Source organism: Lissotriton helveticus, chromosome 7, assembly GCF_964261635.1.
Source record: "Lissotriton helveticus chromosome 7, aLisHel1.1, whole genome shotgun sequence".
NCBI classification, from domain to species: Eukaryota; Metazoa; Chordata; class Amphibia; order Caudata; family Salamandridae; genus Lissotriton; species Lissotriton helveticus.
The window spans coordinates 1,301,590,908-1,301,617,314 of NC_136068.1; the positions used below are offsets into that span (position 1 = coordinate 1,301,590,908).

Here is a 26,407-nt window from a genome sequence, read left to right on the forward strand (position 1 = left end):
CCACATTAACTCAATGGCGAAAAGTGCCGGCTTCCACCTGAGCTACTTAAGAAAATTAAAACCATTCATCTCGGAAGCAGATTTAAAACTGGCTATTCAATCACTAGTTATATCAAGGATCGAATATGGTTGCTCCACATTAGCCGGCCTACCAAAAACATCTACAGCACCACCAAAATCCTGTCTCAACGCAGCGGCAAGACTCATCACGGGGTCTAAGAAATTTGATCATATTTCTCCTCACCTGAAAGCACTAAACTGGCTACCCTACGAGGCTAGAATTCAAATGAGGATAGCATGCATCACCCACAAAGCGGTGCACTATAACACACCAAGATATCTAGCCAAGAAAATCAAGCTATCGGGAGGAAACAAACCGACTAGAAGTGCCAAGGAGTTATTGTTGCAGCCAGCTATCTTCCGTAAGAAAAAGTCTTATGGCCGATCATTCTCCGGGGCTGCCCCTAGAGTCTGGAACTCTCTCCCTCCAAGCATCAGGACGATTCAAAATATTGTTCAATTCAAACGGGAATTGAAAAGCCATATGTTGAGGATGTACCTTGATTAGGAAAGCTAACGGAACTCCGGGACGAATAGTCTTAATCAGATGAACGGTGGCCATCTGCATGAACGATATCATCGATTAGTGAATGTCTCCACCCACATACCTGAACTGAACTTTATCCTCACTGCCATCTCCTACTAGATGAACCGATAACTATGTGATAGCAGAAAACTATATAACCTCTACCTCTTCTTATTTATCTATATTGATAGAGATAAACTAAGCCTTAGCCACCTTTTACTGTTAATTGCACACGTGTCTGGTATATATATATTTTGCACCCCCCCTAGCCATAAGCTCTTCTACTTCTTATAGGTTTTGTTCTATAACTCTATAATTATATAATTGTTATTTTACTGTCAATGTGTAACCATTCTTGATGTTAAGCGCTCTGATACCCACGGGTCTTGTTCGCGCTATATAAAACACTATAATAAATAAATAAATAAATAAATAAACTGTCTAAATTTTACGTACAGTGCAGACAATAGGAGCCTAGATTTCCTTGATATCACAATTTATGCGGAAAATGGATATCTACAAACACGCACCTATTTCAAAGAAACAGCGAAGAACAGTCTCCTATCCTTAAAAGTTTTCATCCCCGTCCTTTGAGGGAAAATCTCCCCTACAGCCAGTTCCTTAGGCTACGGCGGAACTGTAGCAAGAACACCGAATACAGGGCCCAAGCAGAAGACCTTTGCAAAAAACTGAAAGATCGTGATTACCCAAGGCGAGTGGTAAATAAATGCAAGAAACGAGCGCACAACCAAAACAGAGAAGGTCTTTTAGAGACTACAACAAAAACAGAACCAGAGAGCCTAACTACATGTGTCACCACTTACAGTCCAGTAACTGACAAAGTTAAGAAGATTATCAACAAAAACTGGAGGATCCTCACGTCTGGCACACTCTCTTGGCCAAAACCGAGATTTGCCAACAAACGGAGTCGAAATTTGAAAGATATCTTGGTGCACACAAGACCACCTCCCGCCAAACAACGAGAAAGAACAAATCTGTGGGGTAATCCCCCAATCATTGGACATTACCCGTGCGGTTCATGCTCAGTTTGCAATTTGACACAACCGACAAAAGAACTACAACTACTTCCCAATTTCAAATGGAGGATACTGAAACACACTTACTGTAACACCAGTCATGTAGTGTATATGATAACCTGCCCTTGTCACCTTAACTACATCGGCATGACGTGTAGGAAGGTCAAACAAAGGATTGGGGAACACCGGAGTAACGTTAAATGTAAAAAGAGCACAACTAAGATGGCCAGTCATTATCTAGAAAAGAACCACACAGTGGATGAACTCAACTGGATCATTCTCGAAACTCTAGAGATTAAGGACAGCAACGCAGAGAGAATCCTTTTTGAAAAGGAACAACGTTGGATACATCATCTGGGGACAGATACGAGAGGTCTGAATGACAATATTCCTTGGCTAAGTCTGCTGAGATAAGAACTGACAAATTGCCAATAAAACCACGTTCCCATACAGACCTAGACCACCCACTCATGGAGGTACAATTTGCCACATTCAAAATCAATATGACCAAACATTTTCTTTCACAGTCTACCCTAAAGCTGAACATTTTATAAGAAGTACCAATGATGGTCCAATTGATATCATATATTACAGTTATCTATACATCGGTTCCACCTCCCTATGAGTATTATACAGAAACTATCCTTTCCCCACATTCAATTCTGTGATCTGGTCCCTTTGATTGTCTCTATAAAATATGAGATATAAATGTAGGTCCTTGAGCTGAGACAAGAGACAACACTAGCCGAGTAATAAGCCCTTCCGTGAAAAATCGCAAATTAAATTATTTGCGAACCTAATTTAAATAGCTTAAGCCATTATCCTAATTAAAACTAAATCCCGTTTTCCGAGTGGCATTCTGAAGTTGTGTATCAATTAGAATTATTTATTCGAACATTACGATGCATTTGACAAGAGAAGACAGTTAGTCCCCTTTCTACTACTCTGGACTCGGGACCTCATATGCGACCCGGAAGCGGAGCTCTGCTACTTCCGGGTCGCAAGAGGCAGCTGCAGCGTAACGCGAGGCGCGAGGAGCGGAGCGTTAGGTACCCGACCCCAACGAAATCCAGCAACATAACCGCAAGTATTACATACCCTACCCTGTTAACGTTTATATGTTCCTCTTCATCTAGCCCCCTCGAAGCCCTTGTCACACCCGAAGGAGGTGTAATTCACTTACACTTCAGGTACGCACTCTGGCGCGAGTAGCAGAACGGCATGAGCGTTTCTACACCCTCACAAAGCGCGCACGATAAGAGCTATTTCTGACGAATTTAAAAATGGGAATGTCACATAAAAATGATTCTCTGTATATAACACACGAATTACAACCTTTACTGCATGAAACATTACCATATTGCATATTATAACAGAGCCTGATAACTTCGGTTTTTTAAAAAACGGTTATTTGATTGAAAGGAGCTATTCAAGCTCCATTTTTCCGTGCATGACCGTAGGACACACCATCACTACAGTAATCAAAAACCTTCTTTTTGCATGGTACACGTTTGTGGAGAAAGAGAGAGTTGACACTGCCATTTACTGGGGGTTATGAAGTATTGCCATTTTCAGTTGCATCAACTTGCGTTGTCAAGTAGTATATTCACTACGTTATATGTCTCCCTTCCCCTATTTTTCCCTTTGTTTGTATGTATATATAATGTTTGGTTTACAGGTACATCGTGACCTCGAAGAAAAGAAACAGGTTGATAATTTCCCTTTTTCTAACACTTGCTTGCTAAAGTTTAGTAAACTAGTATCACTTTCACCTACCACTATTGGTCCTGAAGAAAGCCCTTAAGTCCGAATCCCGGCAGAGAGGGCTGAAACATGTCGGCCATTTTAATTTTAATTTCAATTAATGCTAGTGCGTCCTGAAAACCTAATCTTTTTCAACAGAACGCACTGATTTTGAGCATTCCCTCACGGGATTCACCTGAACCCAGACTCAATAAAATTCAATCTCTGGTTATCCGGGTGCTTTTTAATATTTTTTGAACACTGTCCACGTCACTGGGTCACTACTGTTTTTAACCAAGGGTAAGATCATCCTGGTGGAGGCTGCATACCGAAACGAACCCTATGATTATGCACACACGTGTATGAAGAGCGGAGAACCAAGATATACCGCTAACCACGCTTCCCAACACGTGCATGAGGGTTTTTTATTGGAGACACTTCTATGAAATCTCCTGCATACCCTGGTTCATGCAGGACAAGTGATCCTTCCCCACTTGATTTTAAGCTCTAATCCCACCACTGAACACCAATTATGTTAGACCTGGGGTTACCAGTCCACATTGGGTAGCCTGGCACAGAGTGAAAGGACTTTCTCCAAGGCAATAGTGCAACACTTGCACCACAACCTTCACAGTAACCCAATGCCCATCCACCAAAAAGGAAACACCACACCGTGATTAGAAAAGTAGAAAAACCTTTATATCTTCTTAGTTAGTTTTGGTTTTCTCTTAGTTGCAATCAGGGTCACATTTACATTTTTTTTTCATAGTAAAGGTTCATTTGCAGATGTAAACATTTCCCATTCTTATAGAATCTTAATTCGTTGACATTTCTCAGATTTCTGTACTCTAGCAGTAAAGTTGTACCCAAATAATCAATCTCCCTCCCTCCTCTGAAAGAGAAGCAGGCAATATACAACCTGGTATATTCTAACACCAATAAGGCCTCTAATAACAGTTTTCATGGGTTTGTCACTCAGGCATAAATCAATTTCCCAGGTACATTTAGACTTCTCAAGAATTGACCTCCCCTCCTTCTTTTCAAGGCGCTATGGCAGAGGGACAGTTGGTTCAGTCAGTTAATGCAGCCTCGATGTTCTCAACAAGTCACTTTCACTGGGCACTTCCTAATCGCTTAGCTCTTCTCTTCCTAAGCACTGTGTGACAAGTATTGTTTGTTCAAATGGCTCCCCCGCCCCTTCTTTCAGTGTCAGAAAGCCAGGTTTAATATTCTCCAGTGGCGTCAATGAGCACCCCCAAAGCATCTCCACGATCTTACCCGGAGGTTGCTGCGTTGATTCCCAGTCCACTCGCTCTGCCCGCCCTTCCGACTCTTCAGTCGGACTTCAGCTCACATACAGCAGAATCCCAGCCGCGATTCAGGCCGGGGATGTGCAGCGCTTCACACACGCTGCTTCCGATCTCGTTCTCCGCCCCTCTCTCGCCTGTCAGTGGAGGTGGGAGTTGCCCGCAGTCCGGCCTCCTCAGCTTCCCGCCCCCTTCTTCCGGCGCTCTTCTGACGGGGTGTTCGCTCACACGCAGCGTCGCCTCAGAGAACCCACACTCGGCTGACTTAAACCGGGCCCCCTTTCCTTTCTACCCCTAGATCAAACAACAAAAGGGGGGGGGCCCGAGGACACTGCCGATCCGCAGCAGAAACACTGCCCGGCAACGCTACCAGGGCGGCCCAGTCACCTCACGGTAGGGTTACTTTCTCTTTCCACAATTTTGAAGTTCTGAAGTAGTGGCAGGGTTGTCACGAACGTTCCCCTCTCGTTCTTCTCCTACGTGCCCCACTGAGTAATCTAAGTGTGACCAAAACAGGGGAACTTTACAGGGAATAAACCTCTTAACTCCAGGCGGCAGCAAGTGGCAGGGCTCAAGCTGGGGTTTCAGCCTTCTTACATCGACCCTGCTACCTACAACCCTTCACTCCTCCCGGGTCAGGAATCGCTCACCACAGTTTTAACTCACAAGCGTTCGTTGAGGATGAAAGAAGGGAACTGTGACAGTCTCTTCCTAAACGGAGGTTTCCCAGAGGAATTCCCAGAGCCACTGTTAACTGCTCCTCGCAGTGGGGTCACAGACGCTGTTCCCAGGGCACCGCCAAGATTAAAGGTTTTTGGACCAAACAGCTGGTGATGGGGCTCAGTCAATAGCTAGGGGGTGACTTCCTCAGTGTAGACAGCCGGCCCGGGGGACGGTCTAGCCTCTACAGTGTGCCTACCTCCCTGTTCTATCGCCTCCCTCCACACACGGTGCTCTCTGTACTACCCCTGGTCACTCTAAAATGGCCGCCCTGGTACTAGCCTTTTATAGGCTACGCTCTGGCTACCATAACCAGCCAGAAGGTTCTAGACCCTCTCTATAGTTTCCTATGGCCTCAAGGCCTGAGGTAAAAAGATTATGGCAGTTACAAGCCACCATTTTGTGTCCCTGTTGTCACCATACTCTAAGGGCAGGTTAGGCCTCAGTAATATAGAGGGGCAAGGTAGCACCTAGCCCCTAGGACAACGCCAAAAATTCCAGTGGACATCAAAAGAAAAGATAAATGTAGGAGGCAAAAAGGGGACAAAATAAATAATAATTGGTAGGGAACCCCCACAGTCAGACAGGTCTAACACGCGTCCCCCCAGCTGAAAGTTGGGAGAGCTACCCAACCCCTTGGGAGTTCTCATCACTAAGGCGGAAATACCTAGAGAGACCGTCTGCATTGGCATGGTCCACTCCAGGCCGATGTTCCACCCGGAAGTCCATTCCCTGTAGGGAGATAGACCATCTCAACAGCTTGGGATTCTCTCCCTTCATTTGCATCAGCCAACGAAGGGGGCAGTGGTCGGTCTGTACCAGGAAGTGCGAGCCAAACAGGTATGGCCGCAGCTTCTTCAGAGCCCATACCACCGCAAAGGCTTCCCGCTCAATTGCACTCCACCTCTGTTCCCGGGGAAGCAGTCTCCTGGACAGGAAGACAACCGGTTGATCCAGACCCTCTTCGTTGAGTTGCGATAACACTGCCCCAATGCCATGTTCTGATGCGTCTGTTTGGACGATGAATTCCTTGGAGAAATCAGGGGCCCTGAGGACTGGAGCAGCACACATTGCTTGTTTCAAGGTGTCAAAGGCTCGCTGACAAGCCCCCGTCCAGACTACCCGTCGAGGTTGCTTCTTGGAAGTAAGTTCAGTTAGGGGTGCCACAATGGTGCCATACCCCTTCACAAAGCGACGGTAGTATCCTGTGAGGCCCAGGAAAGCTCGGACCTCTGTTTGGGTCTTGGGGGGCTCCCAGGCCATGATCGCCTCAATCTTCGCCTGGAGGGGCTGCACCTTTCCCCTGCCCACCAAGTGGCCTAGGTACACCACCGACCCCTGCCTGATCTGACATTTGCTGGCCTTGATCGTCAAGCCAGCCTGTTTCAGGGCCTGAAGAACCGCTTGTAGATGACACAAATGATCCTCCCAACTGCTACTGAAGACAGCAATGTCATCCAGATAAGCAGCAGAGAAAGCCTCCATTCCAGAGAGGACCTCGTTCACCAGCCGCTGAAAAGTGGCAGGAGCGTTCTTAAGCCCAAAGGGCATTACACAGAACTGGTAGTGGCCCTCAGGTGTGGAGAAGGCTGACCTTTCCTTGGCTCCATCTGTAAGGGAGATCTGCCAGTACCCTGAAGTGAGGTCGAAGGTACTCAAGTATTGGGCAGCTCCCAGCCGGTCAATGAGTTCATCCGCCCTAGGGATCGGATGAGCATCAGTTTTAGTCACTGAATTCAGTCCTCAGTAATCCACACAGAACCTTAGTTCTGGAGTGGTTCCCGGTAGGGCAGCTTTTGGTACCAGAACCACCGGACTGGACCAGGGGCTACTAGAAGGTTCAATTACTCCTGGATCCAGCATCTTAGTAACCTCACTATGGATGCTGGTCTTCACCTTGTCTGACAGCCGGTAGATCTTAGACTTCACAGGTGGGCTGTCTCCTGTGTCCACGTCATGGGTACACATGTGGGTCCTTCCCGGGACAAGGGAGAACAGCGAGGAATATTGCTCCAAGACCTGGCGGCAGTCCCTCTGCTGTTCAGGAGTCAGGGATGGTGAGAGAATCACTCCCTCCACCGACCCATCCTTTTCCTGAGACGAAAAAAGATCAGGGAGATGCTTGCTTTCCTCTTCCTCTGCTCCATCAGTCACCATCATTAAGATGACCTCGGGCCTCTCATGGTGGGGTTTGAGGCGATTGGCATGCAGCACCCGTAGGGGCTGTCGGGGGGTCTTAAGGTCCACCAGATAAGTGGCCTTACCCTTTTTCTCCATCATCTCAAAGGGGCCTGTCCAGCGATCCTGGAGGGCACTTAGCTCTCCAGGTTCCATCACCCACACTTTCTGGCCAGGCTCCAATTCCACCGGATGAGCATTGTGGTCATACCACTCCTTCATCACTGCTTGGCTGGCTTTCAAGTTGTCAGAAGCTTGCTTCCACAACTTAGCCATTTGGCTCCGGAAGGCCAGCATGTAGCTCACCACATCCTGGGGAAGTTTCCTGGGAGTCTTTTCCCATCTGTCTCTCACCAGGCTGAGAGGTCCGCGTACAGGGTGCCCATACAGAAGTTCGAAGGGGCTGAAGCCCACTCCCTTCTGTGGCACTTCCCTGTAGGAAAACAACAGACAGTGTAGGAGGACGTCCCATTTCCTCCGCAGGCTCTCAGGCAGACTTCTCATCATGCCTTTCAAGGTCTTGTTGAACCTTTCCACCAGACCATTGGTCTGTGGGTGATAAGGAGTGGTAAACCACTAGGTAACTCCACACTCCTTCCACATAGCCCGCATGTATGCTGACATGAAGTTGGTCCCCCTGTCGGACACAACCTCCTTGGCGAAACCCACTCGGGTAAAGATCCCCATCAGGGCCCTAGCCACTGCAGGTGCAGTAATGGTCCTCAGAGGAATTGCCTCTGGGTACCGTATGGCGTGATCCACCAGAACCAGGATAAACCTGTGACCAGCTGAAGTTGGTTGATCCAATGGCCCCACAATGTCGATGCCCACCCTTTCAAAGGGGGTGCTAACGACAGGAAGTGGTTCCAGGGGAGCTTTCAGCTTCACCCCGGTTTTCCCACTGGCTTGGCAAGACACACATGTCCGACAGTACGTGTCGGACGCCACCCTCATCTGAGGCCAATAAAAGTGGGGGACAAGCCGGGCAAAGGTCTTGTCCTGGCCCAAGTGTCCTGCCAAGGGTATCTCATGAGCCAATTCTAAAAGAAAGGCTCGGTAACGTTGAGGGACCACCAAGGCCCGTGACAAACCGTGCACTGGTGCCTTGGGTTCACTGTAGAGGAGTCCATCCTCCCAGTAAATATGGTAGTTCCCTGTAACGTTCCCTGCTGCCTGGGCTTCGGCCTGTCGCCTCAGTCCCTCAAGGGTAGGGCACTCCTTCTGGCCCTCACAGAACTCCTCCCTGGTAGGACCTCCCTCCACATGCCATTCAGCAGGGATGGGTAGATTCTCCGGTGAGGCAACACCCCACTCTGTGGACTCCAGGTCCACCACCACAGGTCGCCTATCCATCTCACAGGGTTGGGATGATGAAGCAGGCTCCTCCTGTCGTCGGTCCTTTCTCTTTTTGGCAGCTGGCTGTGCCTTTGTTCCAGGCTCCAGCGTAAGCGAACTCCCCCTCGGGGTAGTCGCGGACCTTGTGCTGGCACAGGCCCAGTCAGGTGTACCCAGCATCTCGGTATGGGTCCGGTATTCCACCTCCTTCCAAGCATTGTGCTCCATATCATTCCCCAACAGACAGTCAACTGGCACGGCAGGGCTTACGGCAACTCGAAGTAAACCTGCAACCCCTTCCCACTCAAATGGAACCTCGGCCACTGGATAGTGACCCATTCTGCCGTCAGCCATCGCGGCGGGGTGGAGTACATGTGGAATCACCTGCTCTGGAGACACCAGATGACTTCAGTCATACTGGCTCCTGTTTATCTCAGAGCTTCCCCTCTCTGGCCATTGATGGTGATCCATTGCCCATACCTAGTAGTATTTGAGGGCACCTGGATCTTAGGAACCATCTCCCGATCTCCCAGGGACACTAAGGTGACACCCGCCCACTCCCCCCCCTTATCTAAGGGCAACTCCTCCCCGAGCACTACACTAGCTACTCCCGGGGCTTTTCCTCCAGTGGGAGGGGGTGGTCTCTTTGGGCATTTCACGTCTCCCTTATAATGCCCAACACCACCACACTCGAAGCAGTGGACAACCCTTGGCTGCTGGCTTTGGCCAGGATGAGGGTTTCTTGGCGGGTTAGCCTTGGGGATGAATCCTGTTCCTTTTCCCTGGAAATTTTTTTGGGGGCCTTTTGAGAACTCCCTCTTTTTATCTCCCCCCTCTTTCTTCTGGGGGGCGCCCTGTCCAGACCTTTGGGAATCCCCTTCAGTCCCCTTTGAGGACACCCGGTTACTAGCCCAAATGTCCGCCTCCTCAGCAAGCTTCCGGGGGCTGGTCAGCTTGCTGTCCACCAGCTGTTGTCGCAGCTCGGGAAAACATTTCTCGAGTAGGTGCTCCTTAAGGATAAGGTCATACAACCCCTCATAGTCCCCCACCTCGCTGCCTTGTACCCAACCCTCCAGGGCCTTCTTTGCATAGTCAAGGAAATCCACCCAATTCTGTGTGCCTAATTTGTGGCTGCTCCTAAACTTCTGTCGATACTTCTCCGGAGTCAGCCCAAACTTTTTTATCAGCGCCACTTTCATGGTGGGGTATTGGTCTGCTCTCCCTGCTCTAGGGCCAATAGGGTATCCCTTCCTGCAGGAGGCATGTATTTATACAAACCACCCCCCCAGTGTTTTTCCAATATCCCATGGGCTCTTAAGGAGACCTCATAGGCAGCCAGCCACTTTGCAATGTCGTCCCCTACGCTGTAGCTGGTGACTACTTCCTTTGGCAAATAAGGTCTGGGCACCCTGGTTGCATCTCTGGATTCGCTGCCACCATTAGGAGTACTGGGAGTCCCTACTTGCAGGGCCGTAAAGTCTAACTCTCTGAGACTCAACTCATGAGCTAGCCTCTTCTCCTCCCTCTCCTCTAATTTCGCCAACTCCCATTTTAACTGCCTCTCCTCCCTCCTGTCCGCTAGTTCAGCTTCAGTCAAGCTCCTCACAGAGACACTGCTGCCCTCCCTTGAGAGTGTTCTGGGACCTGTCAGTAGATTCTCCCTCTCAGGTCGGTACAACACATCTACCCCGATGACAGTGTCCCGGTCTGCCTCCTCCTCCTCCTCCTTCCCATCTGGGTGAGCTGCCACCCACGCTCTCAAGCTGGTTTGGAGTTCCCTCTTTTTAGCACCACGCTTGAAAAACACTCCCTTACTTTGACAAAATTCCCTGAGTTGAGCCGCAGTGTAGGTCTCAAACTCCTCCAAATCAAATTCCATCTTGTCAGTAGGGACTCAAACAACCACTTGGAAGAATTCAAGGAAGGGCGTTAAGTAAGGGCTACCTCCACTCACCATCAGGAGTAAATTTGAAAAAGCAAAAGTTTAATTAGGGAGTCCGCTTGGAGAAAACTCCAGGTGTGGGTCTGTGGCGCACACTAGGCTACTGCCAGGTAGATGCAAGTATAAGCTCTAATCCCACCACTGAACACCAATTATGTTAGACCTGGGGTTACCAGTCCACATTGGGTAGCCTGGCACAGAGTGAAAGGACCTTCTCCAAAGCAATAGTGTAACACTTGCACCACAACCTTCACAGTAACCCAATGCCCATCCACCAAAAAGGAAACACCACACCGTGATTAGAAAAGTATAAAAACCTTTATATCTTCTTAGTTAGTTTCGGTTTTCTCTTAGTTGCAATCAGGGTCACATTTACATTTTTCTTTCATAGTAAAGGTTCATTTGCAGATGTAAACATTTCCCATTCTTATAGAATCTTAATTCGTTGACATTTCTCAGATTTCTGTACTCTAGCAGTAAAGTTGTACCCAAATAATCAATCTCCCTCCCTCCTCTGAAAGAGAAGCAGGCAATATACAACCTGGTATATTCTAACACCAATAAGGCCTCTAATAACAGTTTTCATGGGTTTGTCACTCAGGCATAAATCAATTTCCCAGGTACATTTAGACTTCTCAAGAATTGACCTCCCCTCCTTCTTTTCAAGGCGCTATGGCAGAGGGACAGTTGGTTCAGTCAGTTAATGCAGCCTCGATGTTCTCAACAAGTCACTTTCACTGGGCACTTCCTAATCGCTTAGCTCTTCTCTTCCTAAGCACTGTGTGACAAGTATTGTTTGTTCAAATGGCTCCCCCGCCCCTCCTTTCAGTGTCAGAAAGCCAGGTTTAATATTCTCCAGTGGCGGCAATGAGCGCCCCCAAAGCACCTCCACGATCTTACCCGGAGGTTGCTGCGTTGATTCCCAGTCCGCTCGCTCTGCCCGCCCTTCCGACTCTTCAGTCGGACTACAGCTCACATACAGCAGAATCCCAGCCGCGATTCAGGCCGGGGATGTGCAGCGCTTCACACACGCTGCTTCCGATCTCGTTCTCCGCCCCTCTCTCGCCTGTCAGTGGAGGTGGGAGTTGCCCGCAGTCCGGCCTCCTCAGCTTCCCGCCCCCTTCTTCCGGCGCTCTTCTGACGGGGTGTTCGCTCACACGCAGCGTCGCCTCAGAGAACCCACACTCGGCTGACTTAACCCGGGCCCCCTTTCCTTTCTACCCCTTGATCAAACAACAAAAAGGGGGGGGGGGCGAGGACACCGCCAATCCTGTTCCCTACAGACACGGTCGCTCCCCACGCTGCTCCCCGCCCTGCCTGCCTGAAGCCTGGTATCGTAGCGCATCACCGCCAGACTGCTGCTATTGCCGGATTAATTTGCACATTGCCATAGTAGCGCTAGACTGCCTTAATTGTTTAATCATTTTATTCATTCTTACATCGTAGCGCTAGATTGCATTGATTGTTTCTGCATTGAAATCATTTTTTTAAAGTAGCGCTAGATTGCCAAAGTGCGCTGTTAGTACAGTTTCATTTGTGCTGCGATTTTGAGGTGTGCCTGATAGTACCGGTGACACTGCCATTTGCATCGCATTTGCTTACTGTTTGGCTTTAGGCTGCCTGCCATTTGTTTGTTGTTGTTGTGCTTCCCTGCCCGGGTCTCCACCCCGCTCCCGCCTCCCAGCTGCTCCTCCCTCGCCCCTCCCCCCCCACTACCCTCTTATGACAGATGCTTTTGCGCGCAGCGTTCACGCGCAGCGGACTCGCCCTATGCGCGCCGAAGGTGCGCCAAAGGTAAGCCCGTCTACGCCCGTCCGCGCCTGGACCGCGCCCAGCGCCAGACCCCCTGGTCCTCGCAATACCCACCCCACCCGCATAACGTATGACGCCACTACCCTCTCTGCCCTTAACCCCGGACGCACTCCACAATGCTGCGTAGCTGTCCCCGGACACACCCATGGACCATTCGCCTGCCACTCCTGCAAGTTCACCTGCATCAAGACCCACACCAAATCCACTTCCTCCAAACACAGCTCTGACTCTAACCACCTGAAGTGCATCCTGCTGAACACCCGCTCGGTCCACAGACATGCCACTGAACTCTGGGACCTACTCGACACTTCATCGCCGGACGTCGCCTTCCTCACAGAAACCTGGATGAACGCCTCATCAGCGCCCGACATCGCCATTGCCATCCCAGACACTTACAAGATCATCCGAAAAGACCGCACCAACCAAACAGGAGGAGGCATCGCCATCGTTCATAAGAACACTATCCGAATCACGACCTGCTCCGACGATAACCTCACGACCGCCGAACACCTTCACTTCCAGATACACACCGACCCCAGGACCACACTTAGAGGCACCCTAATCTACAGACCACCAGGAACCCGCACACAATTCAACAAAGACATCACTGACTTCATCAGCCCACATGCCCTCACATCCGAGAACTACATTCTACTGGGAGACCTCAACTTCCACCTGGAAAAGAATAACGACAGCAACACCACCACCCTTCTGGACAACCTGGCCAATCTCGGACTCAAACAACTTGTTGACACCCCCACCCACTTAGCCGGACACACGCTCGACCCTATCTTCACCTCCAGCAAACACATCTCCTTCGATCACACCACAGTTCTCCATTGGACGGACCACAGCTGCGTTCACTTCAGCTACAAAAAGACCACGACCCACAACCCCCCACAACCTATTCCTCGAAGAAACTGGAACAAAATCACCACCGACCAACTCTTCACATCGCTTAACCAAAACCCTCCTACCATATCATCGGACCCAAACCAAGCGGCCACCAAACTTACACAATGGATCACCCACAGCGCTAACGAATTAGCACCCTTGAAAAACCACCAGATCAAACGAAGTAACAAAAAGGCCCCTTGGTTCAACGATGGCCTTAAGAAATCCAAGAAGTTATGTCGTACCCTCGAGAAAACCTGGAGAAAAAACCCAACCACTGACAACCTGACCACCTTCAAGGACGCCACCCGCAAACACCACCAATTGATCCGATCCACCAAGAAATCAGCATTCAAGGATCAACTCAACAACAACGCCCACAACAGCAAGGAACTATTCAACATCGTCAAAGAATTTACCAACCCCACAGCCGGCACCAACGACATCACTCCCTCCCAAGACCTCTGCGACTCTCTATCCTCTTTCTTCCACAACACAATCGCCGACATACATAACAGCTTTGAAAACCAGTCCGAAGAACAGACCACTCCACCCACCTCCGAACCTAAACAGCACTCTCACAACCTTTACACCTGGAACCCAATCACTACTGAAGACACCATTCGCCTGATGAACTCCATCCACTCAGGTGGTATACAACCTTTACAACGCAACTTTTACCACGACCTACCATTACCACGCATTTTTTACAACGCAGGATCCATGACAACGCATACCATTACCATGCATGTATTTACAACGCAGGTACTTTTACAACGCATACCATTACAACGTAAGTATTGGTAAGTATATTATTTTATTAAAAATATTATTTGGTTTTTTTTGTAAAGGGGTATTTTTTGGGTTCAGGGTCAGTTTTGGGTTTTTGGGTAAAGGGGTATTTTTAGGGTTCAGGGTCAGTTTTCAGTTTTTGGGTAAAGGGGTATTTTTAGGGTTTAGGGTCAGTTTTCAGTTTTTGGGTAAAGGGGTATTTTTAGGGTTTAGGGTCAGTTTTCAGTTTTTGGGTAAAGGGGTATTTTTAGGGTTCAGGGTCAGTTTTCAGTTTTTGGGTAAAGGGGTATTTTTAGGGTTTAGGGTCAGTTTTCAGTTTTTGGGTAAAGGGGTATTTTTAGGGTTTAGGGTCAGTTTTCAGTTTTTGGGTAAAGGCGTATTTTTAGGGTTCAGGGTCAGTTTTCAGTTTTTGGGTAAAGGGGTATTTTTAGGGTTCAGGGTCAGTTTTCAGTTTTTGGGTAAAGGGGTATTTTTAGGGTTCAGGGTCAGTTTTCAGTTTTTGGGTAAAGGGGTATTTTTAGGGTTTAGGGTCAGTTTTCAGTTTTTGGGTAAAGGGGTATTTTTAGGGTTCAGGGTCAGTTTTTAGTTTTTGGTTAAAGGGGTATTTTTAGGGTTCAGGGTCAGTTTTTAGTTTTTGGGTAAAGGGGTATTTTTAGGGTTCAGGGTCAGTTTTGGGTTTTTTGGTAAATGGGTATTTTTAGGGTTCAGGGTCAGTTTTGGGTAAAAAGGTATTTTTAGGGTTCAGGGTCAGTTTTGGGTTTTTGGGTAAAAGGGGTATTTTTTGGGTTCAGGGTCAGTTTTGGGTTTTTGGGTAAAGGGGTATTTTTAGGGTTCAGGGTCAGTTTTGAGTTTTTGGGTAAAAGGGGTATTTTTTTGGGTTCAATGTCAGTTTTGGGTTTAAATTTAAATTACATTAAATTAAATTGATTAAAATTAATTAAATTAATTAAATTAATTAAATTAAATTACATTATATTAATTTTAATTAAATTAAATATTAAAAAATATTATATACTTACCAATACTTACGTTGTAATTGTATGCGTTGTAAATGTATATGCGTTGTAAATACATGCGTGGTAATGGTATGCGTTGTCATGGATCCTGCGTTGTAAAAAATGCGTGGTAATGGTAGGCGTGGTAAAAGTATGCGTTGTAACGTCATACATCCACTCAGGTTCACCAACCGACCCATGTCCCCACCACATCTTCAACAAAGCAGACTCCATCATCGCACCCCATCTCCGCGATGTCATCAATTGGTCCTTCAATTCCGCCACCTTCCCGGAAAGCTGGAAACATGCCGAACTCAGCGCCCTTCTGAAGAAACCCACAGCAGACCCCTCGGAACTTAAGAACTTCCGCCCCATCTCACTCCTTCCATTCCCTGCCAAAGTCATTGAGAAAGCCGTCAATAGTCAGCTCGCCGCCTTCCTTGAATCCAACAACTCCCTCGACCCCTCACAGTCCGGCTTCCGAGCCAAACACAGCACCGAAACCGCCCTCATCGCTGCCACAGACGACATCAGAACGCTACTGGACAACGGAGAAACAGTTGCCCTCATCCTACTTGACCTCTCCGCCGCCTTCGACACAGTCTGTCATAGCACCCTCATACAACGCCTCAGCAATGTCGGAATACAAGGAAAAGCATTGGACTGGATCATCTCATTCCTCGCCGGAAGAACCCAGAGAGTCCGCCTCCCCCCTTTCAGATCAGAGGCCACCGAAGTCATCTGCGGCGTACCACAAGGATCATCACTCAGTCCCACCCTCTTCAACATCTACATGAGTCCCCTCGCATCCATCGCGCGACAACACAACCTCAACATCATCTCCTACGCAGACGACACCCCGCTGATCCTCTCCCTCACCAAAGACCCAAACACAGCCAAAACCAATCTACACGAAGGAATGAAAGAAGTAGCCGAATGGATGAAGAACAGCCGTTTAAAACTAAACTCGGACAAAACGGAAGTCCTCATCCTAGGATCATCCCCCTCTGCCTGGGACGACTCATGGTGGCCACCGGCCCTGGGTACAGCACCCATACCTACAGATCACGCACGTAACCTGGGCTTCATCCTAGACTCCTCCCTCTCGATGACCAGACAAGTCAACGCCGTCTCATCTTCATGCTTCCACATCCTACGCATGCTCAAAAAAATCTTCCGTTGGATCCCCACCGAAACAAGAAAGACGTTCACCCATGCACTGGTCACTAGCCGACTGGACTATGGAAATACCCTTTACGCCGGAACCACAGCCAAACTACAGAAAAAACTCCAACGCATCCAAAACGCCTCAGCCAGACTCATTCTGGACATCCCCCGTCAAGCTCACATTTCTGGTCACCTGAAAGACCTCCACTGGCTCCCCGTCAACCAGAGAATAACATTCCGTCTCCTCACCTACGCACACAAGGCCCTCTACGACCTAGGACCCGAATGCCTCAACACACGTTTGTCCTTCTACACACCCACCCGCCAACTACGATCATCCAATCAAGCCCTCGCCGCAATTCCGCGCATCCATAGATCCACCATGGGAGGAAGATCCTTCTCCTACCTAGTGGCCAAAACCTGGAATACTCTCCCCACTCACCTCCGCCTCACACAGAACCACCTCTCCTTCAGAAAGCAGCTAAAAACCTGGCTTTTTGATAAGTAATGCACCCACACTCCCTCAAGCGCCTTGAGACCCTCTGGGTGAGTAGCGCGCTATACAAATTCTTGAACTTGAACTTAGCAGAAACACTGCCCGGCAACGCTACCCCGGCGGCCCAGTCACCTCACGGTAGGGTTACTTTCTCTTTCCACAATTTCGAAGTTCTGAAGTAGTGGCAGGGTTGTCACTAACGTTCCCCTCTCGTTCTTCTCCTACGTGCCCCACTGAGTAATCTAAGTGTGACCAAAACAGGGGAACTTTACAGGGAATAAACCTCTTAACTCCAGGCGGCAGCAAGTGGCAGGGCTCAAGCTGGGGTTTCAGCCTTCTTACATCGACCCTGCTACCTACAACCCTTCACTCCTCCCGAGTCAGGAATCGCTCACCACAGTTTTAACTCACAAGCGTTCGTTGAGGATGAAAGAAGGGAACTGTGACAGTCTCTTCCTAAACGGAAGTTTCCCAGAGGAATTCCCAGAGCCACTGTTAACTGCTCCTCGCAGTGGGGTCACAGACGCTGTTCCCAGGGCACCGCCAAGATTAAAGGTTTTTGGACCAAACAGCTGGTGATGGGGCTCAGTCAATAGCTAGGGGGTGACTTCCTCAGTGTAGACAGCCGGCCCGGGGGACGGTCTAGCCTCTACTGTGTGCCTACCTCCCTGTTCTATCGCCTCCCTACACACACGGTGCTCTCTGTACTACCCCTGGTCACTCTAAAATGGCCGCCCTGGTACTGGCCTTTTATAGGCTAGGCTCTGGCTACCAGAACCAGCCTGAAGGTTCTAGAACCTCTCCATAGTTTCCTATGGCCTCAAGGCCTGAGGTAAAAAGATTATGGCAGTTACAAGCCACCATTTTGTGTCCCTGTTGTCACCATACTCTAAAGGCAGCTAGGCCTCAGTAATATAGAGGGGCAAGGTAGCACCTAGCCCCTAGGACAACGCCAATAATTCCAGTGGACATCAAAAGAAAAGAAAAATGTAGGAGGCAAAAAGGGGATAAAATAAATAATAATTGGTAGGGAACCCCCACAGTCAGACAGGTCTAACATAGATATAAGAGGATGCTGTTGAATTGTACGTGCCAGGTGTTCCATATAAAGCGCAAAGAGGAGGGGTGACAGAGGGCACCCCTGCTTAGTGCCCCTCCCAATAGGAAAACGAGTAGATGTGTGACCGTTAACCCGAACCATCACCATGGGAAAACGGCAGCAATTTCAAATCCGAGTCCGCAGCTTCTCACCAAAGCCAGCCGCCATCAAGACCATCTCTAGGTAAGGCCAGTGCACCCTGTCGAATGCCTTCTCTGCATCGATGGCCAGGACATGTATTCTCCCTGGGTGCGGGTCGCTCGTTCGATCAGGTGTAAAATGAGTTTAGTGTTATCGCTGGTCTGCCTCTGCGGGATAAAGCCCGCCTGATCCGGCTCAACCAGCTGGGCCATGTATGGGGCTAAACGGGCCGCTATGATGCTAGTCTATATCTTAATATCTATGTTTAAAAGAGAGATAGGCCTATATGCGCTACAGACTGTCTTATCTCTCCCCGGTTTCGAGATAACGACTATTGCCGCCTCCAACATTTCCCCCGGTATGGCTTCCGTTTGTTCGAAAGTATTAAACAACGCAGTCGGGATAGGGGCCCGTTGGCTGCACAATGCCTTATAGAAGGCAGCCGTGTAGCCATCTGGGCCAGGTGATTTGCCCAGCTTGAGGCGCGAAATTGCACAGATAACCACTTCTATCTGTATAGCCCTGTAGAGGTGATCAGCCTGAGCCTGTGACAAGGGAGGCATACAAGCCCTGGCTATATAGTCGGCGCTGGTCTGGTCATCCAGAGGATCTCCCATATAGAGGTCAGCGTAATAATCCCGGAATGTTTCCGCTATGGCTGCGTCATCAAATACCGACTCGCCCCTCGGTGTCTGAATAGTGTGGACACCTTGCCTCTGCCTAGCTTCCCGCAGTTTGTTGGCCAAGAGCCGGCAGCATCTATCCCCCGTATAATAGGAGTGAGGAAGCCTGAGGGCCGCGTACTCGGCCTTATCCTGGTCCATGGCAGCAAGGTGCTTGCGTTCTACATATTGCTGACGCCAGGCACAGGATGCACCTGTTCGGTGGTGCATCTGTTCAGCATTTTTTTTAACTTGCATCGTGTTTTAAATATGTTTTCGTCATGACTCTTTAAAATGGTCATCAGGATAAAAGGAACATGTTTCCAAAATATAAATATCTAAAATTGAGGGATGTAACAAGTCTTTAATAGGAGGAAAAAGACAAAGTAAAACGCAGGAGTGCTGCCAGAAGGGAACGAATAATAAAAGAAACATAAGGGTTCACTTTTTTGGTAATTAAACTTAACATGATATATGGGCCTCTAAAGTAACATTTGATCTGTAAAAATAGAAGGTGAGCCCCCGGGGCGACCAGGCATATTTATATGTGCACATGCAGATGTTTGTTTCGGTGTTACTAAAAGTGCATCAAGTGGACTTAGTAGGCAATAGAAGTTGATTAAAATAACGACTGCCTTTGGCAATGTGGTTTAGCAATACTGTACATTAGCAGTTTTAGGGGAGTGTTATGCTTCGTACAGAAAGGAAAGCTGTGGCAGCTCTGCTTATCTGTGTAATTAACTATAGCGAACACAGGGAAGGAAGTTGTAAAGCACATACAGCTGATTCCCTGCAGTGCTTTGGTATGTGTCTCGAATCTAAAGAAGGAGAAACCAAAATACTTCTAAGTCTGATAGCGAGACCTCAAAACCAGCTGCTGCTAACCAATAAAAATCAAAGAAATGAAAGTGACAATGATGCTAACAAATGGTAATTAATGGGTGGGCTCTTAACCCTTTTTAAGTTTTATTTTTGTAGACAACAACAGATCTTGCAAGTACCAGCGCATGCTCTGTCTTTGGCGAGACCTAAAAATGGGACGCCCTCCTCTTTTACATGGGACTTCTGTTAGGGCATGGATTCCCCACGCATTAACACACTAATTTTGTATGCAATTGCAACACACTGAGAGTTCAGTGAACAATTTTGTGTAAGATTATATATTTATGCTTATATGTCAAATACATGAACAGTTTTACTTTGGCTATTAACATGAGCGCCACTGTATTGTGCAAACTCCTTCAAAACCAACAACACTCTTTCAAGCCTGCAAAACAGACTTTCCTCTAAATCAGTTGCCCAAAACGTGTTGATGCTTCGCCAGACATAGGAAAGTGGTATTTAAATCCTACAATACAGGGGAGAGGGAGTCTGGTAGAGTAATTTTCAACATCACAAAAGCACATTGTAAAGCTTCTAGATGGGGCTTTAAGAAGTAAGAAATCGTAAAACCATTCGCAAGGAAGAAATAACTACTTCCTCTTCAACATCAACTTCTTCCTTGAATTGGAAGACTAAAATTCAGGATGAATCCAAGTGTCCTTGGTGTGGTGATAGGCTACATGAGAGACAAATTTAAACAACACTCAACAGCACTGAAGGCATATTTTCTCAATTCCACAGCGGCACTGGTCTACTGTCAGCATTTCTGTAAGGTGAGAGGTAACAGCATCTCTAGGGTGCCGCATAGTTTTGGTGTCACATTAGCTGTGAAGGATCTACCTCCACTACATTGCATGTATTATTTCACATAGCAAAAATATTACATCCACCACATCGACCTAACCATTAGATTACAAGGGAAGTACAGGTGGCACTACGAATACTAATTTATATAGTTACCTTGTAATATAGTAGTAGACAATACAATGAATCATGTATTGCAAGTCGATAGGGTCAAAGTCAAAATAAAGTCATACAATCATAGACAAAGCCAGAAAAAACCCTTTATATGTGTATTGGGAGTGCTTGAGTAGAAAAAATATTGTTTTTTCAGGAGTGCTCTAAATCCTTGCACTATTCCTGTTCGAGTGCCAGGTTGCCGATTAACTAGCTCTTTAAGGAGTTAATCCAACAGTATGGAGGGATCGGGAAAGTCCTGATGACCTTATGATCACCAGTTTGGGGAGAAAAACCTCAGCCAACATGGATGATAGGACTCAGAATAATCTAGTGAACTTAAGTGTTGACTGCTTCTTTAAAACAACTAATGCAGGTATTAATTTATATATTCCAGCAAGTTCCTATGTCCTCTGTGAAAGATTTCCAAACGTTTTGTATTGCATGTAACAAGGAGTGGACTTTACCGGTCTGATGACCAATATAGAAACGCAAGTTCAAGTTCCTATCAGATGTGGCTTTCAGTGTTTTAAAAGCATCAGCCTTGACTTCAGAAGCTAAAAGAGAGGGAGACCTCATATCTAGATGAGAAAATGGAAAGAAGGAATCGCAGTGTAAGCTTCCAGTCTGAGGTAACATTTCTTGCTTTTGGAAGAGATTAAAGGTGTTTAAAGACAGAGAACCTGGATTGTCTAGCCAATGAAAATCTAACTTAGACTCTTAAGGATCTTGCCCTTATCACAGGTCGGGCAGGTCGCTACGGTTTAAGACACCTAGAAGGATCACTTTCAGGATAAATAGTAAAATGTGCCCAGCATGCTGGCACGTTCACCATCAAAAGCAGCTTGTTTTTGATGATTACGATCTCGAGTACCTCACTGTAAAAATGGGGATCTCAAGGTTCTCCAACATCTTGTAGTAAACTGCGTAAGAGCTTTGGGTCATTACAATTGTTGAATAAGCACCATGAAACATATTTCAGTGCACGTGCATCAGATTACATAACATAACAAGATCAAGCTCACTAAGTCGGACAAAGGAGTAATCAGGATTCCAGTTTAAAAAACCATTGAAAGCAGAATGCAGTAAAAAGATTAATTCATTTCTTGGTCAAGAAGAATGCAGTGGTTGTGGATCCTCCTCAAGGAAGATTTAAAGTATAACATAGTGTTTTTGGTAGAGAATGCATCTGATGTTTCACCTACGCCATCCAACACCTTCATTGTGACGGGATAAGATACATTTCAAAATGTAAACACTGCAGAGGTTTTTACCAATGGTATTTCCCCACTGCTTTTGGACTCTCTGGAGATCCAAGGTCCATCTCTCCCATTCCAGTGTGCCAAGGGTACCAGGGTGTCCCCAATTCACAAGAAAAGCAGCTTAGGTATACTGTTCTCCCCTTTCACATTCAAACGCTACCTTGGATTTCCATGACGATTTATGGCACCACTTGGAGTGGTGCTGCATGTTAAAGACAGAATGCTTCATCCCTATCTAAATGATTTGTTGGTCAGTGCCCTGTCCAAAAATATCCTGCAAACTCTTACATGATTGTGATATTCTCTTGAACCGTGATAAACCGCATCTGTTTCCATTATAGAACCTACAAGATATTGAAGCAAGGTTGAAAGCCTGATTTGGTTATGATTTTTGTTTCAGCTGGAATTTGTCAAGGACTGAACATAAAGAAGATTTCCTTCATTTCCGATTGCCCGAAGAAAGCGTGACTCCTCCCAGGAGCCATGGAGTCACATGCAATTAGCAAACTTGTGAAAGGCATTATTTGTTTCTGTTAGAGAGTGCTAGTTAGGAAGAAAACGCCACAAAATACACAAAAAAGCCTTCATGGAAAAATAGATAGTTCTTAATTGACAATGAAGACTTTTGGAAGAGTTGAGAAGCAACACATCCACACTACACTGAGACTGAGTAGAGAATCAGTCTAGCAGAAGAACCCAAATGGAAAACAGCTGCAGGAAAAAGAAGCAAAAATGAGGGACAACAAGTATCTAAGGTGGACGATGTATGTGATGAAAACAGGGGAGCTGAAAGTGTTGTAACACATCCTTCTGAGTTCCAAGCTTCCTTATATTTCAGTAGAACAGGAAATTACTTCGCAAAAAAGCAATCAAACACCATCTTGGACAAGGAAGCTCTGGCTGCACAAAACTGGGTAAACAACTGTAAGAAATTGGGTTACTGGTTGAGGGGGTGGAACCCTACTCAAGCAGCAACCACAATCCTTTTCAGGGTGAGGCACAAGCAAACCCCAAATTAACCTGTGCTCAACCCTTGGCACAAAGCAGTTACGCTTAATCTAGAGGCAATGTCTAAAGTATTTATGCAGCATTTCAAACAGTAATAAAGTGAAAACACAACACAAGAAAAATCCCTCCCCAATTTTAAAAAATGGAGTAAAATGTAGTAAATAAACCAAGACCTAAATGACAAAAATCCAATCAGTAGAACCGGAATTTTCCATTTTAAAGATTTAAGTTAAAAAAGTGCCAAAAAGTGGCAACTGTGGTTATCTGGTCGCACCGGACCGGGACAAAGTCATAAGTTCAGGTTGAATGTGATGGAGCTCGGGCCAGCTACAGGGACCCACTTAGATCTGCGGAACACAGTACCTTAAATCTTGCAGCACGGCGTGGCTTTGCAAGACTTAGAATCGTACTTCGTCGGTTCCAATGGAGCTGTGCGGTGAGGCTTTTCATTGGTTCTCCCTTGAGCTGTGCGGCGTAACTTGGCGGGGCTTTGCGTCAGTTCTGGTGAGGCTGGCGCTGTGTGGCGAGGCTTAGCAGGGCTTTGGGTCGCTTTGCGTCGATTCCAATGTGGCTGGCAGCTGTGCAATAAGGCTTTGCGGGGCTTTGCATTGCTTAACTTTGCTTTGCATCAGTTCCAATGAGGACCACAGCTGGGCTGGCAGAAGCATCTTCAGGCTCACTTCCAACAGTCCGAGACTGGGCATGACACCGCTTGGGAGGGCAGGACTTACAGATTGCAGATTCCAGATGCTGGGTACAAGGTGTTTGGAAGCCTGTTATGTTCCTTAGGTTTCTGATCAGAAGGCTTGCCAACTAGCCCTTGGAGTCACTCTGAGGCCCTGGGTTCAGAGATGCAGGTCCAGTCCTTCTCACACAGCAAGAGGCATCAGGTCAGCACAGCAGGGCAGCAGTCCAGTGGAGTGGCAGTCCTTTCAGCAGCACAGCAGTCCTTCCTTGCAGAAGAGTTGGTGCCTGAGGTCCAATATGTATACAAGATGCTTCTAGAGATTTCCTTTTGAAGGGCACATGTTTCCTGCTTCCCCTGCCCTGGTTCCAAACTAACAACAGGCGTTGTGCAGCCTTTTGTGTGGAGACAGGACACAGCATACATAAGTGTACTTAGAGCTGGGGCTGGCTCTCCCCTCCCATGATGGCCCTTCCAGGCACACCTAAGCCCTCAATTGTATGTGGCTGTCTAGGAGGAATACACAAAGTTCAACTGTCAGCTACACCCAGTCATGTAACCCAGAGACGAGACAGGCTGCAGGCACTAAATGGCTAAGGCAGTAAAATTCCAACTGTCTAAAAGTGACATTTTCAAAATTGTAATTTAAAATCAAACTTTACCATAAGAGAGAATTGCTCATTTCAATTCCAAAGACACCAGACATGAACTGGTTACCTGTTCCTATTTGGAGATTACACCTTATTAAATGTAGTGAGGTAACTCCAATATTAGGCTATGGGACAGGTAGGCCTTGCAGTAGTGAACAACAAGTGTAACAGCTGTTCACTACCAAGACATGTAAAACTTAAAAGCACATGTCCATCTTTTTAAATACACTGCAACCTGCCCATTGGGTTGTCCAGGGCCTACCCTAGGTGTGACTTATATGTATTAAAAAGGAAGGTTTAAAACTGCACACACAGGCTGCAATGGCAGACCTGAGACATGTTTAAAGGGCAACTTAAGTGGGTGGTACAATCAGTGCTGCCGGCCCACTAGGAGCATTTAATTTACAGGCCCTGGGTACATGTAGTACGACTTTACTAGGGACTTACAAGTAAAATAAATATGGCAATTGACTGTAAGCCAATTGTTCCATGTTTTAAGGAGAAACACAAGCACTTTAGCACTGGTTAGCAGTGGTAAAGTGTGCAAAGTCATAAAAGCCAAAACAACGGGTTCAGAAAACAGGAGGGTGAATGCAAAAAGTTTGGGGATGACCTTGCAGAAAAGGCAGTGTGCAAAGTCATAAAAGCCAAATAAAACTGGTTCAGATAACAGGAGGGTGAAGGCAAAAAGTTTTGGGATGACCCTGCAGAAAGGGCCAAGCCCATCAGCAACCATTTTGGTTTACATCTTGGATAACTGTCACAGGACATTTCCGGTGTCCTGGTTTGAGAGGCTCAAGAAAGGAAATTGAATTTCTGATATCTGGTCCTTGATCAATCCGGTGTCTCTGATCCTCCGGATGACTGAACTCTTTCCTCTGAACTCTCATCCTGTTATCCTGGCCTGCACACCTAGCAGCCTGCCGCCAGCAGAAATCCTTCAGGGCTACTGGGCTGCGAGCATGCCAAAGCCAGCCTGCCATCCTGAGGGAAGCAGACAGGGTATCCTTCCCGGATGCCAAGCACCCTGCCTTCCCTTAAGCCACCGCCTCCTCAGAATCAAAGACACTCTCTGTTACATTCTGTCTGTGAATGTAACATAACTAGGTTCTGACAAGGGGTCACCCAAAGTGAATCCATATTCTGATTAAGAATGTCTACATCCCCCTTCTCCCAGGCTAGGGGAAGCCTGGATGTAGTGAGGGCAGAATTATAGCACACGGTTTTGGCCTTTTCATCCAAACTTCTGTAGGGAAATGGCTTGCTGGTTCTCCCTAGTAAAGGTCCGTCCAGCCCCACAGTCTATTTCCTATCAACTTGGGTGGGTTATGTGGGCACAGTGCTTATATACCCAAAGCTCTGTGCTTCTTTTTTTGCATAATGTTTGCATTACTCAATGCCTGAAAGGGTTTTGTTTTGACTTATACTGGTTACTCCCTTGTGCCTGGACAAAGCAATACCTCTCTGAAGAGCTCTAATGAGAGCGAAACACGTGTCCGGGGTTTCTTTCATTCATTTCAGGTGGACTTGGATGGTTTTTCACCAATCCAAAGCTTTAATACTGTGCCTGGAGTGGTAAAAGGCTTTGGTCCTTCTACAGCTCGGCACGGATACTACTGCGCTAATCCTATGCTCAAAGACTTTTCTGTAGAAATGGCAAAAGACTTTGTCCCTTTCTATCTCGGCGTGGATGGCACTGTGCTAATCCTATGTTTAAAGACTTTGATAGAAAAGCAGACATTTGAGGTGAGCAAATTTCGAGTGTTGCTGGTGCTGAGAGGGCTCTATACAGAAGCTGCTTTCCACTTAAACTTGAGAACTACCCAGAGTTCTCTGCTTCTTTTTTGCATATATAATTGCAAACAAGGATGCGACTTACCCTGTTGCTCGCCATTTTGAGAAATTCCACCCGAGCATCAGGGATCTCCTCCAATTCTATTGTATAGACCAGATGGTGAAACAGGAAAGAGGAGGAGATAGGGTGCGCCAGCTTCGGGCTTTGAAATCTAAATATATTATAGACCCTCAGACCAAAGCTCCAATAGGTTTGAACAACG

General features: G+C 47.2%; 1 protein-coding gene across 6 annotated transcripts in view; it reads left to right on the top strand.

Moving 5' to 3' along the window:
* Nucleotides 1-26,407, top strand: part of LOC144770234 (syncytin-1-like) — a 328,703-nt gene that overhangs the window by 206,625 nt on the left and 95,671 nt on the right. The window contains exon 3 of one of the 6 annotated variants that reach the window (XR_013598840.1): nt 22,408-26,067. The exons of the other annotated variants lie outside the window; for them this stretch is intronic. The gene's annotated coding sequence lies outside the window, so the exon portion shown is untranslated. Of the gene's footprint in view, nt 1-22,407; nt 26,068-26,407 lie in introns of those variants that run through there. 6 annotated transcript variants of the gene reach the window in all.